At 37.1% G+C, this 10,283-nt stretch overlaps 1 long non-coding RNA gene across 1 annotated transcript; it reads left to right on the top strand.

Annotated features, from left to right (window-relative positions):
* Nucleotides 1–3,593: 3,593 nt before the first annotated feature.
* On the top strand, nt 3,594–8,298 carry LOC129059495 (uncharacterized). The gene is made up of 2 exons (XR_010140170.1): nt 3,594–3,704; nt 7,251–8,298. It is a non-coding gene; the product is annotated as an uncharacterized LOC129059495 (long non-coding RNA).
* Nucleotides 8,299–10,283: the final 1,985 nt, after the last annotated feature.

Genomic DNA, 10,283 nt, shown 5'->3' with positions numbered 1-10,283 from the left:
TCCACTCACTCCTTCCCATCTTCTTGAAGAAAAAAATCCTAAGGGGTCTTGTGGTAGTATAGCTCTGCCATTCTATAGAGGGAAATTAGGCCCAGAGAACTGTAGGAAAAAACCTAAATGCACGAAGCTTGTCAATTATACAGTCTGGATTAGATGGACTAGAATCCATAACTTTTTTCTTGAGACAAGATCTTGCTCTGTCACCCAGGTTAGAGTACAGTGGCACGATCATAGCTCCCTGTAGCTTCCAGGTCCTGGGCTCAAAAGATCCTCCCACCTCAGGCATGTGCCACCATGCCTGGCTAAGAACCCATAACTCCTTATTTGTTTAGTGCTACCTCTCTAAACTATACCCTGAGTATCCATGGGCAACTTGCATGATCATTTGAGGTTTCAGATTTTTTACCTGTAAAATGTGATAATGGTAGCCACTTCACAGGACTGTTGTGAAGAGAAACAAAGTGGGTGAGTACTTGGTGCAGTCTGACAGTTTGTGTTCTACAAAAGCTAGATCTCTTGCCAGTTTTCTTTTTGCCTTTCTCTATCATAGCATTCACTACACTGCACTGACATCATTTATTTATGTCTCTTTCTCAATTCATTGCAAGCTCCTTTGGGAAAAGAATTAGTATTTATTCGATAATCTATTCCTAATATTTTATCCGGTAGAGTTGCCTAGTAAATATTATTTAAATAAATGAAATGTTAAAGTGCTTAAAAAGAGCTGTGAACATAGCCACTGACTTTATGGGCACCAAAACAGTTTAAAAATAACCCTCCCTCAGGAAAGGAGGAATGGGGAACTATTGTTTAATAACTAGCACACAGAGTTTCTATTTGGGATGATGAAAAAGTCCTGAAAATGGATAGTGGTGATGATTGTACAACTTTGTACTAAATACCACTAAGTTGTACACTTAAAAATAGTTAAAATGGTGAATTTTATGTTTTATATAGTTTAACACATTTTTTAAAAAGCCTCTGAGAAGTTTCATTTATAGAGAACACTTTCTAGTATTATAGGAAGAAGAATAGAGTTCACGTTTAGACCAGTTGGAGACTTGGTCTCAATCTGGAAGTTACTTTCTCTCCTCTCCTCTAACAAAAGGGAGATGGAATGTGATTCTCTCTCCATCTCTACAGTTGTGCCAGGCAGAGGCAGCAGCAAGAGCTACAGAGACATTCTTCCTGCACATGCAAAGAGAGTTATTCTTGAGCAAGAAATGACTGGTGACAGCCATCTCCGGGAGAATGTGTCAGAAAACTTTAAATACAGTCATCAACCCTGTAATCCAAACCCAAACGTTTAGGACCTGCAGATACAGAGACTAAAAATATTTTGTATTTGTAATTTAGAGCACTGACCCCATAGGCACTTAGGCCTTCTCTTAAACTTGCACAGGCTGCTGGATGAGTCTCTGACAACCTCCCCAGCAACCAGCCTTTCTTCTGCCTTCATCTTCCTGCTTCAGCCTGTGTCCCAATCGTGTTAGTCTATAGCACTCACTGTCCACCACCAAGATAACAGTTAGCCAGAGGGAGGCTGGAGTTATCTATTGTTAGGTAGAATTGGGGTGGAAAGACCAATATTCGCCATATCCAGAGTGCACATGTTAGGTAAGCAGTACCTCTTACACAACACTACCTTTGCCAGGTTTCTTGTTGTCTGGGTGTGCAGGCAGGCTATGGAGGTCCTCAGAAACACTGCCTACCTCTTCTGACAAGCCCCTTGGGCTCTAAGAGGAAGAGTTGTGACTCCTAGTTTCCTTTCTCTCCTGTCTTTCTATTTGCTGAAGGAGAAAATATGACTTAAGCAATATTGAACGTTTGTTTAAAATACAAAAATTTCTTGGTGATTAAAAAATTATAGCTAGTGTTGGCCAGGCAATGGCTTACGCCTGTAATCCCAACACTTCAGATGGCCGAGGTGGGCAGATCACCTGAGGTCAGGAGTTCAAGACTAGCCTGGCCAACATGGTAAAACCCTGTTTCTACTAAAAATACAAAAATTAGCCAGGTGTGGTGGCACGTGCCTGTAATCCCAGCTACTCGGGAGGCTGAGGCAGGAGAATTGCTTGGACCTGGCAGGCGGAGGTTGCAGTGAGCCTCGCACCATTGCACTCCAGCCTGGGCAACAGAGTAAGACTCCATCTCCATAAAAAATATGTGTGTATATATATGTATATATATAGCTAGTGTTTTATAGCCACCTAGTGGCCGAAATTGGGCTTTGCAATTGGAAATTCAATTTTCACTCAAAACATTAGCTCTAAATTAATTTTGCTATTTAAATACTTTATTTGCCATCTAAATACTTCTTTAAGAGAGATAACGTATGGAAGCTTAGATTAACTAAGGAGATGAAACATGAGGAAGCTAAATTTCAGAATGCTTCCTAAAGAGCCTCTAAACTGGGTTCTCCAAATGTACACATGACTGAGTCTTGGTTCTTAAGGTGTGATGATAATGATAACAATAGGTATATTAGCATAGCTAACATCATTTGAGTGCCTAGTATGTACCAGGCAATATTCTGAATGCTTTTTGGTAGTATTTATTTGATCTCTGCAACAACTCTATGATGTAAATTCTCTTATGCTCAATTCTTAAAAGAGAAATCTAAGACAGAAGTGAAACACTTTGTCCCAAGACCAGCAGCTATTAACTAGTAAGGTCAAGATATTTTTTTTCGGCCGGGCATGGTGGCTCACGCCTGTAATCCCAGTACTTTGGGAGGCCGAGGCGGGCGGATCACGAAGTCAGGAGATCGAGACCACGGTGAAACCCCGTCTCTACTAAAAATACAAAAAATTAGCCGGGCGTGGTGGCGGGCGCCTGTAGTCCCAGCTACTTGGGAGGCTGAGGCAGGAGAATGGCGTGAACCCGGGAGGCGCAGCTTTCAGTGAGCCGAGACCGCGCCACTGCACTCTAGCCTGGGCGACAGAGCAAGACTCCGTCTCAAAATAAAAAAAAAAAAAAAGATTTTTTTTCCTTTTTGATTAACTTTAATTTAGGTTCGTGGGTACATGTGCAAGTCTGTTATATAGGTAAACTCGGGTCACAGGGGTTTGTTGTACAGATTATTTCATCAGCCAGGTACTATGCCTGGTACCCAATAGTTATTTTTTCTGTTCCTCTCGCTCCTCCCAACCTTCACCCTCAAGTAGGCCCCAGTGACTGTTGTTCCTTTCTTTTTGTATCCATGGGTTTGTATCATTTAGCTTATATGTAAGAACGTGAGGTATTTGGTTTTCTGTTCTTGCATTAGTTTGCTAAAGATAATGATCTCCAGCTCCACCCATGTTCCCGCAAAGACATGATCTTGTTCTTTTCTATAAAGCCAAGATTTAAGATCCAACAATCCAGTTCTAGAACCTTAAGCCTGTTTAGCGTAGGGTAAATATGTACATCAAGTACAATTAGGGCAGTGGAATCAAATAGGCTCCCCTGCAATCTCAAACTTGCTTATACTTTAACTCATATATGGTTAGGTTTCAAACACGTGGGAGAGACAGAAGAACCCTAGGAATTTAGAGATGGAACTTGATAAAGGCATTTCTCAGAAAAATTTCAGACAGCAGGAACTTGACTTCAAAGGTTGGTGTGACGTGGGCAGACACAGAGGGGGAAGCACAGCCCAAGTACGAGCGGACGGCAGGATGGGTGGAGGCAGCAATGCAATGGAGTGAGGAGAGGAAGTGTGGGTGAGTCAGCAGAAGGAGGTGATGAGGAGGAGAGTGGGGGCACTCGCGTGGGGACAGAGGAAAGGCAGGAAGGTCAGATTGGGTCATATTGTTCATGTACGATCTTCATGTCAGATGAAGAAGTTAGATCTTTAGCTCAACGGTTATATGGAACTATTGACAGTTTAAAAGTGATATTTATTGCCTTTATAATTTTTCAAGGCAAGGTGTACCCACTGTGAAATATTTGGAAACCAAGCAAGACACAAAGCTAAAAGACTATCTGTAACTCTCTCTTTGTTAATATTTGGAATATATCTTTCAGTCTTCATACCACACACATAACTTTTCCCCCAAAACAATATTTACTGTATTTTATATAATAATTATACAGTATTTTAATGTTTCGGTTTTGTCGTTTATTATAGTACATGTCTATTATAAATAAATAAAATAGAAGCAAAAACACTAAAAGCAAAACTAAAATTATAAACAATTCTAGGCTCTTATTTGTATTGTGTATGTATATGTGTATATATGCATCCTTTTGAAAAAATACAGATCCCATTAAAAAATAGAATAATAATTTACCTACTGTTTAAGACCCTATACTCTTCTCTTAATATATCAGGAAAATCTTGATATGTTGACATGTGCATTTTTATAGCAAAATTTAATACCTGCATCCTATACAAAATAATTTATACGATCTCATATTTTTTAATTGCCTTTATGTCTTTGTTGAAAATCAGTTAATTATTTAAGTATAGGTCTATTGCTGGGCTATTGCATTGACCTATTTGTCTATCTTGATTGAATATCATAATTTTGATCAATGTAACTTTATACCAAGATGTGAAGACAGGAAGTAAAAGTTAGATAACTTTGTTCTTCTTTTTAAAAGTTGTTTTGGCTATTCTATGCCCTTTGCATTTCTATATGAATTTTAGAGTTAGCTATCAACATCTACAGATGAGCCTGCTGAGATTTTAATTGGGATTTTATTATATCTGTAGATCAAATAGGGAGAATTGATATTTTAGTCACGTTTATCCAAACACATGCCATTTATCGCTATTTACTTAGACTTTAATTTCTCTCATTATGTTTGCTAGTTTGCAATATACAGGCCATGTTCATTTTTTTCATACTTATCCCTAATATGCATATTTAATGGCATGTTTTTATGCCATTATAAATGGTATTATGTTAATTTTAATTATGTATGTATGTATGTACCTAGTATATAGAAACAGACTTGATTTTTTTATATTGATCTTGCATCTCCCAACTTTGTTAAACTCACTTATTAGATGTAATACGTATATATAAATTCCATAGAGTTTTCTAGGTAGATGATCATTTCATCTGTGGATAAAGAAAATTTTATTTTCTTATGTCCAATCTGGATATCTCTTATTTCTTTTTCTTGACTGGCTGGACTGGCTAAAGCCTCCAGGACAATGTTGAATAGAAGGGAGAGGGTAGACATCCTTGCCTGTTTCCTCATATTACGGGAAAATGTTTCATCTTTCATCATTAATAAGATGCTAACAGTACAGTTTCGTAGGTACCCTTGATCAGATTGGGGTTGTTCCTTTTATTCCTATTTTGCTGACTGTTTTTATTGGGATTAGATTTTGGGCATTTGTCAAATGCTTTTTCTTCATCTCTTTTTTTTTTTTCCCCAGTCTGTCAACATGGTGAATTACATTGATTGTTTTTTGAATGTTAAATTAACCTTGCATCCCTGAGATAAACCCGACTTGGTCATGATGTATTATCCTTTTAATAAATTGTTTAATATTTTATTTGTTATAATTTGGTAAGAATTGTTGCCTCTCTGTTTGTGAGGAATAATGTTCTGTAGTTTTCTTATAATATCTTTTTCTGGCTTTAATGTAGTAATGCTGGCCTCGTGGAATGAGTTGGGAAGACTTCAATTTTCTGGAAGAGTTTGGGTTGAAATGCTTATTTCTTCCTTAAATGTTTCGTAGAATTCACCAGTGAAGACATCTGAATATGGAATTTTTGTGGAAAGTTTTAAAGCTCTAAATTTAATTTCATTCATTGATATAGTGCTCTTCAGGTTATCTATTTCTTTATGAATGAGATTAGTAGAATAGTTTGTATCTTTTAAGGAACTTGAAATTCTTTTTTCTTAAGGTGGAAGCTGATGTCATTGACTTGAGACTTCTTCTTTTTTAATTTAGATATTTAGAGCAAAAATTTCCTTATGATTACTGCCTTAGTTGTAGACAATAGATTTTCATATGTCTTCTTTATTTTCATTCAGTTTTTCAAAATCTTAATTTTTTGTTTCTTTTTTGACTCATGGGTTATTTAGCAGGGTGTAATTTTCTTTCTAAATATTTGAGTTTTGTCCAGATTACTTTACTGATTTCTAATTTAATTCTATTGTGGTCAGATAATATACTTTGAATATCTTTTGTCAGCCTTCTTGATTGGAAATGGAAATTTAATCATGTATTTTTGGACTTGCAGTTTCTAATTTTTATGCTACTAAAAACAATTCTTAGACGAAGATGAACTTGGGTTCTTTTTACCCTTTCTTTATTATTTTCTTAAAGTCTCAGAAACAAAAGTTTTGAATCAAAGAGTATATAGTTCCTTCTCTAGAATTTATATATACTGTTACATGCCTTGTTTCATGTTTATATTCAATAATTTGCAAATATTTTCTTCAGATCAATATTTTTTCTATAGCATATTCTTAATGACTGTATATAATTTTGCTTTATTGATACCCCAAATTATATTAACAATACTCTACTGTTGGACATCTAAGCTCTTTCTAACTTGACGCATGTTTCCATAATGCTTTTAATAAACTACACTGTAGATCATTAGTCTGTGGGAGAGGATTGGCCTCATGAAAACAATGATTTAGGAAAATTAGTCAGGAACTACTATAGAAGATGGATTTGGGCTGAGAAGGACTGGAAGTAGCAAAATCTGTTCCATACCATTAGGATTATAATATAATGCTTAAAAATGAGGCTGTGTTAGCAGCAGATGAATGGAGATGTCAGAATGGATGGAAGAAATGGTAAAATGAAAGAATCTACCACCCTTAGCCACTGATTTTGGGAGAATTAAAATCAATTTCTATCTTTAAAGTAGTAGCATTTCTAGATAAAATTGAATCTTCACATTTATCTTTAAAATACCTATTTTCTCAGCATTTGTGCTTATTTGTCAAGCAGTAATGTTTTCTAATCACTCAAAAGAGGTTTCATCATAGATGATAAAAGGAAGCCAAGGAAAATGTTTTCTAAAGCAATTATATATAAGGAAGAGTAAGATTTATATAATTCACATTACTTTTCAAGGAATTCTCTTAGTCTCAAAATGTTTTGTCCTTTTGAATTATTAGGTTGGTGCAAACATCATTGTGGTTTTTGCATTGTTGGAATTTGCTGTTTGATATTGCAATGCATTCTTAAATAAATGTGATTATGTTATATATCATTTTAGTGGACATTTCTCGCTTTATGTTTTTTGCTAGTGACTTATTACTTGCTGTTTATTTTATGTTTATTTTAGACTATGGAAATGATGTTAGACAAAAAGCAAATTCAAGCGATTTTCTTATTTGAGTTCAAAATGGGTCGTAAAGACAACTCACAACATCGACAACACATTTGGTCTGGGAACTGCTAATGAATGTACAGTGCAATGGTGGTTCAAGAAGTTTGGCCAAGGAGACGAGAGCCTTGAAGATGAGGAGCATAGTGGCTGGCCATTGGAAAGTGACAACGACCATTTGAGAGTAGTCATTGAAGCTGATCCTCTTACAAGTACAAGAGAAGTTGCCCAAGAACTCATTGTCAATCATTCTATAGTGCTTAGCATTTGAAGCAAATTGGAAAGGTGAAAAAGCTCAGTAAGTGGGTGCCTCATGAGCTGACTGAAAATACAAAAATCGTCTTTTTGAAGTGTCATCTTCTGTTGTTCTATGCAACAACAACAAACTATTTCTCGATCAGATTGTGATGTGCGACAAAAAGTGGATTTTATACGACAACTGGCAATGACCAGCTCAGTGGCTGGCCTGAGAAGAAGCTCCAAAGCACTTCCCAAAGCCAAGCTTGCACCAAAAAAAGGTCATGGCCACTGTTTGGTGGTCTGTTGCTGGTCTGATCCACTACAGCTTTCCGAATCTCACTGCAACTATTACATCTGAGAAGTATGCTCAGCAAATCAATGAGATGCACTGAAAACTGCAACGCCTGCAGCTAGCATTGGTCAACAAAAAGGGCACAATTCTTTTCCACAACGCCTGACTGCACATCACACAACCAACGCATCAGAAGTTGAATGAATTGGGCTATGAAGTTTTGCCTCATCCGCCGCATTCATCTGACCTCAGCCAACCAACTACTACTTCCTCAAGCATCTCAACAACTTTTTGCAGGGAAAACACTTCCACAAACAGCAGGATGCAGAAAATGCTTTTCAAGAGTTGATTGAATCCTGAAGCACCGATTTCTATACTACAGGAATGAAAAAATGCATTTCTCATTGGCAAAAATGTGTTGATTGTAATGGTTCCTATTCTGATTAATAAAGATGTGTTTAAGCCTCGTTATAATGATTTAAAATTCAATTACGTTTGCACCAAACTAAGACAGGAACTTTGAGATCTCTAATCTTATTACACTTTTCCGTATTATTCTCTTACAATGTTTAAAATCAAAACATATTTGGTCACTTGACCTAGAGAAAGAGAATTCATCATGTCTTCTTGCGAATAACTCCCTGAGAGGACACAGCCCATACCCTGTCTCCTGCAGCGCCGCATAGTGCCTGGAGCATGTTAGGAGCTTGTCGGGTGGGTTCAATGAGTGGAGCAGACCTACATCTAGGCCTTCCAGTCCTACCTTTCATTACCCATTTATTTCTCTTTGGAGTTCTCTTACCTACAACTCTCACCTTACAATTTTTCAATGCCAAGACCTATGAAATGTTCATTATTATAGGCATTTGCATAATTTATCTCTTATTTTAGCAGCTTATTCAGTTCTTTGTTCATATTTCTAAAGGTAAAATCTGCTGTCTCATTTTAAAGTCTCTTCTGAGCACCTACCTGAAAGTGTTTGCCTTGGCCAGGTCGTCACAGTCACAGTGAGAGAAGGAAGGCCTGGCTTCATTGTTCTCGGGAGGCTCCATCGAATGGCCACGTCCAACTCACTCGACTTAGCACCAAATTTCCTCACAAACCCAAAGAAAAATAGGAGGCACACTGTCAGTTTCTTGATTGCTCATACAATGTCAAAAACCCAATACTATCACTAATCTAAACAAGAGGATTATTTATAAATAAATAAGAAGTTTATTTAGATTAGTGACAATGGGCCCAGTTTCCATTTTCCTTGGGGTCTTCAGGATTTTTTCTAGGAGACCAGCTACATAACTACCTCAGCCACAAACTCAGTTCCATAGAAGCTGTCTGAAACTGTTTGTGCTGCTATGAAAGAATATCTGAGACTGAGTAATTTATAAAAAACAGAAACTTATTTTCTCACGGCTCTGGAGGATAGAAAGTCCAAGATCAAGGAGCTGCACGTTTAGCTGTCTTTTAAGAGCTTCTCACTGCTTGCAAGTTGGCACTTTGATGCTGCATCCTATGGGGGGGTTGAATGCTGTGCCCTCACATGGTAGAAGGGACAGAAGAGCAGAAAAAAATAAAAGTCCTTTGTCAAATCCTTTTTACATGGGCACCCAATCCCACACATGAGGGGAGGAGCCCTTATGACCTAATTACATCTCTAAGCCCTCACCTTTTAATAGCGTCAATTGGTAACACCTGTATTCTGGAAAAACTCAAACCATAGCAGAAGTCAAGAAGCATTGATTTTACATTTATTAATTGATGGATTCTTTCTCACTCCTTAAGTCCCATCTGCAACTTTTATCATCTTAAGCTGTTTAAATCCCTTTTATGCCATGTGTGTGTAATAATATTGGCAACAACTACCCCTCCAAATCCTACCTAAAGCCTTTAAGATACTAAAAACTTCTCCACTTCTGCCTTGGTACTCATTAGCTAATTCCCTGAAGTGAAGACATTGAAGGCATTTATACTATATGTTGCGAGTTTCTGCTTAGCATTATGTTTTCAGCAAAAAAAAAAAAAAAAAAAAAAAAACTCTCTTGATAAAGTATAGCATTTTTTTCTGACTGAATAAATAGCATTCTATTTTAAATCTTTTTATTAAACATTTACTGGTTTAGTGACCGTGGGAAAGTTATTTAAACTCTCTAAACAGTACTGCATTGAAGCTGAAGCCAGCTTGTGAGAGCCAATTGCTAAGTATTCGAGAGACTTGCCTAAAAGTTGTATGACCTTTGAGGGTTTGAAAGTGGTGTTGGTGGGAGTATTCACCAGAGTTGGGGGCAAGTGCTACAAATAAGGGCACTTTTTTTCCCAGAGAGCTGCGTTACCAGCTTACTATCATCTCTAAGCCTTATTCCCTCCTCCACAAAATGAGAATAATAATTTCAACTTGTATTAGACATGTCACATTGCAGAAAACACAGTCTTTCTGCTAGTTTAAGTAGAAAGGCAATTTTCTA

The sequence above is a fragment of the Pongo abelii genome, chromosome 4, assembly GCF_028885655.2.
Source record: "Pongo abelii isolate AG06213 chromosome 4, NHGRI_mPonAbe1-v2.0_pri, whole genome shotgun sequence".
Taxonomy (NCBI): Eukaryota; Metazoa; Chordata; class Mammalia; order Primates; family Hominidae; genus Pongo; species Pongo abelii.
The sequence above is the reverse complement of the archived record's forward strand: the minus strand, read 5'-3'. Positions and strand labels throughout refer to the sequence as shown.